We start from the raw sequence: 7,498 nt of genomic DNA, 5'->3' as shown, positions 1-7,498 counted from the left end.
TGTATAGCAGCTGTTGCTTGATTTCTGTCTATGTTTATCATTAAATCTACTGCATTAACAAGTTGTGCAAAACACCAACATAATAGATTATAGGACCGTGCTAGGTTGAAGAGAGCAACCCTTGAAATGGTTGATTTATGTTTTAACTGAAGTCAGACAGGAACTACAGTTTTACACACTTCTTATATGATATTTTATTTTTATCTATCTCAGGTTTTGGACTTTACCAAAACAGTACAGAAGTATGAAGTTTAAGATGGCGAAGCAGTAGTCTTGATAAATGATTAAATGCTTAATTTGGGAGGTGAAAATACTGACAGATGTCTTGATTCAGTAGCTTTGGACATTAGGATATTTTGTACATGTGAATATTGCATATTCTTTGCAAACTGAACATCATAATTACATTAGATAAATCCCTTTATGCTTCAGTCATTATAAGGATACATGACTCACTATAGTTTGCTCAGAGAAACTGCTGACCAATAACCATGCTAAATGCTTTCCCTTTACTGATGTGTAGCTTTCTAAAACTACAACAAATCACAAGCAATCTGGCCCAATCTAACCATCTTGACATGACGTGTTCTCAGTGTGGCATTAGAGCAAGGCATTAGAAATATAAACTCATTTCTAATAAATGGTTATTACTTTAAAAATATTTAAAAAAGTATTTGAAAAGGTATTTAAAAGACTAATTTATTGTTACTATAGATAGTAACAGTATGAAAAGCAGCTTTTAGTTGGAGTCCTCCAATTGAGTATTGCACAAATATTAGTAAAAAACATAGTCCTTTCACAGTGTTAACTTATGAGAATTACCTTTATTTTGTATTTTTCAATACAAAATAATCCTTGCATATCATTCAATAATCCCTCAGGCTGTGGTAATGGAAAATCTAAACTCACATTCAGGGCTGCAAATAGTGAATTTATTTAAGATATTATGGAAATACTGCTGTAAATAGAAAATGTAAATATTTGAAAATGAGAATTTAGTAGTCCTAAACAGGCTTAGAGCTTACCTTTTATTTTCCAACTGTGAGAATATTGTGATAGAGCTTGCTGTTCGCAAAAGGAGACAAAGGTGAGGATACTAGTAAGTGTTATAGATGCTTTTAGAAACTTTTCTTATAATTAGATATCACACTTAAATGCCTGCATGACTATATTTTCCACCATATGCCTTATGTGTTGTAAAATTTTGCCACCTATGGTCAAATCTACCACGTACTTCATGACAGTAGACTTGACACCCATACTTGAAGGACTGTCACTAAACAAAACAAGGATGCCAGCATGAACTTGTCAATTCACTGATGCTGTCACCATGAAAGTAACCTTTGGCAAGCCGGCATGACTTCCTCTGTAGTGTGGGGCATCAGATTTTAGAACTGTTAAAGCAGGTCCAGAGGAGAGCCACAAAATTGGTCAGAGGGCTGGAACACCTCCCCTGTAAAGAAAGGCTGAGAAAGTTGTGGTTGTTCAGCCTGGAGAAGAGAAGGTTCTTATTGTGGACAGAGACTTTCTACCAGGGCCTGTAGTGACAGGACAAGGGTCAACAGTTTTAAACTGAAAGAGACTAAGTTTTGATTGGACATAAAGAAGAAATTATTTACAATGAGGATGGTGAGACACTGGAACAAGTTGCCAGAGAAGCTGTGGATGCCCCATCATTGGAAGTGTTCAAGGTCAGGTTGGACAGAGCTTTGAGCAACCTGATCTAGTAGTGAAAGCCATCCCTGACCATGGCATAGGAGTTGGACTAGATGATCTTCAAAGGTCCCTTCCAAACCAAACCATTCCATGATTCTATGATTTTACATAGTGTCTTTTTTTTTTTGTGAAGATTATTGGTATCTATTTTAATAGAATATACTTTCTAGTTAGCTATTGCACTTCTTCCAGTAAGACATCCAGGCAGCCAGTAAGGCGTGCAAGCACTATCTGTTTCTAATGAACAGTATGATAAATTATGATTATAAATGTAATGAATGTTTTCTGTCTTATTGTTTTTCATGTCTTCATATCTAAGTCTTGAATAGCTTTTCTTCCATTTTTTTTTTTCTACATTTGTATTGATCCCATGTCAACTTCTGTCCCGTAGCAAGGAGCTCCACATGTTGCACAAAGAATTACCCTCTTCTGTTCTAATTAGTAACTTTTAGTTTAATTTGAGGTCTTCTAGTACTTGCAGTGGAAGAGACAACAAACTTTTGTTTCCCATTTTCTCTCTTTGTCCCCTTTTCTGCTCTACAGTGTCCCTCATTCAGTGTTGGCTTCCAGTAAGCACAGACTGTAGCAGCTATTATGGCATCCATTGGGGAAAAATGTTTGATGTTTCACCAGTTAACTAGTCTGTACATCTTCAATTTCAATCATTTTCACTACAAACATTGCCTGGATTTTATTGTATTGTAAAACAGTGATGGTATGTTAATTGTCTACATGCATTGTGGATTGTTCATTCCCTGTTGTGTGTATTTGATAATTAACATGTGTCTATATGATGCAACCACATGGGTACCAGGAGCAGGATGGTTACATTACCACAGTGTCCACCCAGGCTAAAATGCTCTGTTGTCCAGAACTAGTTAGTTGAAACAAGGTACTGCACTAATGTGGATCTAGTGTTTCTGGTACCTAAGCCACCTGAAGCTAGGTTGCCTATCTCTGCACAGCAGTGCATCATGCCATGTAGGTGTATCTGAAGAGCTAGGTAGCAACAAGAAGTCAGGATTGATCCCAGCAGCCACTTGAACCACCCTGGGGACCAATTCTTCAGAGAAACTACTAGGGAACTGATGCCTTTCCTGCTCTATGAGCTTGTAATAGGTGCAGTAAGTTGCAGTGACGGATACTCGATTACACTATATGCCTCTCCTCATATGATGCTTAGTACATACAGTCCCTAAATTTATCTTAGTTTCTCTTGGCTGTTCAACCGTTTTATTTACAATTTTGAAGAGAAATTAAGAAACTTTTTTTGAGCCATCTGCCAAATTACTTTGAAGCATAAATCTCTCTTGTTGATTCTCTCCAAGCTTCTATGCTGAAAGTCTATCAGATTTATTATTTCACTCATTGGAGAAACGCTTATTGAGTTTTAACAGATGTTCAAATTCCTTAATTTCTAGAGTATGCAATTCCCACCTTGTCTTACTGAGTGTCTTCAGTATCTCTGGGTTACAAGGCATTTATGTTCCCACAGAAAATTTGATTTCTCAAATCTCCCATCAGGGTTGAAAAATCACTTACCCCCTGTCACACTTGTAAGGAAAACACCTTCATAAGCAATGCATGACTGTCACTGCTGTATCTGGTACTCACTCCCCTACCAATCAGACTGCTGATGCTTAAGGCTTAATGAAAGCTTGAGGCAGCTGAAAGTCAGAAGGTAAAACTGTCATATAAATTTTTTTTCAAAACTGTTTATAACTTGGTATAAACATACTGTTCATGAAAAAAATTGCAGAGGCAAAGTAAGTCTTATTACACTATTCGGAAGATAAATTTGCCTGTTCAAAGTGTTTTGAACACTTCCTTTACAATTCATACAAAAGGATTCAAATAAAGATGTTCCCATAGTTGAGAGCATTATATGAAGTAAGAGATCTGTTTGGATGTTTTCCTGAGACAAAAAGTAGAAGGTAACGAATCTGGACCTGGATCCAAAGAAAATGTGATTAGTTCGGCTTGGTATAGGCTTGCAAATATATTAGATGCCTACTCCTTGCTAAGGCTTTCAGAGCCATGATGGAACTACTGAGATACTGGCAGAGAGCATTTGTTGCCTTACAAAATGCTGGGCCAAAAGCTACCTTAGGAAGGAAGAACACAGATAAGGGTATTCAAATCTTTCTCCCTCCTGGAACTGAGGCACTTCCTTTCATGTAAGGTTTATGGATCATGAAGTTCTCCAGCTAGTTGACACCTGAAGCAAAAGCTTGCTCCTTTTCATGCGTAGTAGAGATGTTCACATATACACAGAATACTTCAGTGGGCAGACTCTGCACTTGTAGTGTAGCAGACCCTGACTCAGTTTTCATTGCTCTCTTTGTTTGGACTGAGGGCTCTCCTGACCAAGGACACTACTATGACATTCCTGGAGTGAGCTAGGTTAACAACTTCTGTTTTTAAATGTCAATAATGCCATGTATGAGGACTGTAGGATGGAACAGTCTCGGTGTCAAATGCAGGGATTGTGCCCAACTCAGCATACCATTAGCTAGATGGTGTAGGGTATTTTTGCAAGAAATGTGAGTTTAAATCCCTTCCAAGAGGGATCTCAATTCATTTGTCTGTGTGCCAAATTCTTACTTAAAAATGGTGAAGAAGCAGGATGCCCTTTGGTCATTGTGGTACCTGGGCAGGAAGGTATCTTCTATCAGAGAAGTCTGGGGACAGTCCTCAAAATCAGACAGTAAAATGTCTGGTTTACGAATTCTAGCAAGGCTTGCCTGAGGGTAGACCAAAAGTATACCAGGAAACAAAGATGGAGTCATCTAGGTAAATTCAAGGTCACAAATGTAATGCTGATGGAACTCAAGGTGTGAAGATCCAGGCAGCAGATGTGGATGGGGCTGAGCGCTGGGTGTAACAATACTGGTACCCTTCTCTAGGTACTTACACAGCAAGTATCTGGAGAAAGACTTTTTGATCTCTCCAGCTTGAGTAAATTCTGTAAGAACTGTTTCTCTCTAACTTTTCTGAGGATAGTTTCAACACCCAGGTCCAACATTTATTTCACTACACAGGAATGTACAGTGGCATTATTAGAAAAAGCATCTGCAGAGGATGTTTGTAGTGAGGGTGCCTTGCAGGCACAGATGTCTGAAGGCACCAACAATGTTCCTGCAGTGAAGTCCATGTGAGTTGTCACGCATTAGGTCCCAGAAAAGGAGAACAAACAGTAACTTGGAGGAGGGAAGCAGAAAGGCTGCTTGTAGCCACATGAGCGGGATGATGGGCTCTGTGCTGTGGGCAGGGGTTTGTTATGCAAACTAGTGCTCTACGTTTGCATACAGCTAATTCCAGCTAGTTTATGCAAAGAACAGTCCTAAAAACTACAGGAGTTGTTCTGCTGCCAGCTTCCCTCCTGTCTCTCTTGTCAAGTCTTTCCTATTGAAAAACACTCAAGGGGGAGGGGGAGGTGTAGAAACATCTCTCTTACTGTCTGCAGCAGCTCCTTTCTGCTGTTAGCGTAGCATTTTACAAACCAGATGTGCATTTTGGACCTTCTTCATGAGCAAGAACATCTGTGAATGTTAAGGTAATACAGGGTTATGAGATTTAATAGGTTCAACATTATTTGTGCCCTTTACCTTCCCATGTTTCTGCAGTTGCCTGGGCATTTAGAGTTCTGTTTTTCAAAGCTCAAGTTCTCAAAAGATACAGACATCAGAGAGAAGAGCATGGGAGGGAATGTGTGATTTTTGTTTAGTTGAGTTTTATTTTCTGAAATGAGATTATTATTCTTCATTCCTCCTGCATACAGATTAGGTTCAGAGTTCAAACATTATTAACAGCAGCTTTAAAATTCATCATTTTGCAGTTGTTAAATCCATTTCCTTTTGGTTTGTCCCCTTGGCAACAAAAATTAAAAGGCAACCATATGATGAAAAAAAAATTGCAGCTCTTCTGAGCCTGTCTTTGCGTAACACATTTTGAGATTCTGTCTGATTGTATATTTGATGTTGGCTCAAGCCAGAAAACTGAAGAAAGTTTATTAGTGCCTTGAGATCTTGTCCTGCGCTCTGCACACTGTATGAATCCTTAAAAGGTTGGAGAAAAAAATTGGAGACTTAGCCAATGAGAGTGGCAACACCATCTAGCTAGAAAATGAACTGTTTTCTGCATACAACATTGTGAGTACAGATGGGCAACCATTTTACTTCTGAAAAGTGAGGGGTTCGGCTTACTACAGCTGCATGTTTTTATATGGAATATTCATTCCCATTTTTACTTATGATGGAAGTTTCTGGCACTTACTGAACAGCTAAGGGCAAATTTTCACATTTCATATCAAAGTCTTTAAGAGCTCCTCATGGCAATACCATTGTGAGAAGGAACTCTTACAGGTAAGAGAAGCAGCTGACCTAAAACAAAGTGCACTTTAACAGAAAAAAAGGATTTACTGAATCCTCTTCCTGCTCTAATATGGCTTTTTGAATGTTGGTGAGAGTACAGTTGAACTAAATTTATATTAGTTTCATTTGCTAAAGTGATTTTCACTTAGTACTGTATTCCTATTTGAGAATGAAGTGGACCTTTCAGTTGTCACACACTTGTATAAACGGGCTTATTCCAGAAATGACAACCTTTTGAAGTCTTTTAGTCAGTTCAAACCTCTTTCTTCACTTGTTTTTTCAGTTTTTCTTAGTACTTTCTTGGTGGCATGTAGGAATGGTGAACTCCTTTGCAGCGGCTGAGCACGTACAGAGGAAGGCAAGTCCAGCACCAATCAAAGCAAATTGTAAGGATATTTACACCAGTGAACCTGCCTGAGACCTTAAAAACTCAGCTAGTTACAGACATGCTCATTCACATCTGGGCCAACAGTCTGCAGCACAGAACACCAGAAGTTTCCTCCTCTCATCCAGCTCACTGAATAGAAGATATTCTCAATATGTGAAAGGTTCCCCCCACTCTTCCTGTTTTTACAGGTGCTGACCTTACTAGATGAAATACCATTGGTATAGGATGACAGGGATAATGGCTAATAAAGCCTTTTTCCTGGGTAGCCTCTTCAAGAGATTAGAGCTATTTCCTTCAGAGATGTCACCTGCCATCTGTAAATGACTGGGCTGGTGTGAATGAGCAATATGTAGTTTTCAAGTTCCTAGGTATAGGGATATGTACTTGGCATGTTTGGATTTCAGACTCAAAATCTCCATACCAACACAACACTGTGTTGATAATTCCTAGTCTGTAATAATCAGATATTCAACTCAACTACATATTAATGGTACTAATTGCAGTTAATAATACTAGTAATACTAATAGTTTCAGTCCTAAACCAAAGTTGCAGCTACATCATAAATAAGGTGAAAGGACACAGATGTACATTCTGGCCTCTTCTCTACCCATAAGTTAAAATTGAAAGAGATCACACAGATCCATGTGCAAACAGCCCCTTTGGAAAAGCATCTGTGGAACGTCATGGAGGAGGGTTGTTTGCGAGGTCTCTCTGTACACAAAGCTATCTGTAAATCTTCATTGCCTTCTCAAACAGATGACAACTCTTATGCTGTCCTTCTCTGGGACTGGGAGATACCATTTTGATGGTCCAATAAGTAGGGAACAGTTTATCCAAAATGGGAAATATCATGACTGTTTTGGGGAACAAAAGGCTTGAGACTGCAAATGGAGAGCTGTATTTTTTCCTAAGCTTTTTAACTCCAGACCCCACTGAAACAGAAACACCTCTCCAATTTCACAGTTTGGATCAGAAGCAAAGAACTGAAAACGACGTGTACTCTTAAAGCTAGTCTGCGCC

The sequence above is a fragment of the Nyctibius grandis genome, chromosome Z, assembly GCF_013368605.1.
Source record: "Nyctibius grandis isolate bNycGra1 chromosome Z, bNycGra1.pri, whole genome shotgun sequence".
In the NCBI taxonomy this organism is placed as follows: domain Eukaryota; kingdom Metazoa; phylum Chordata; class Aves; order Nyctibiiformes; family Nyctibiidae; genus Nyctibius; species Nyctibius grandis.
The sequence above is the reverse complement of the archived record's forward strand: the minus strand, read 5'-3'. Positions refer to the sequence as shown.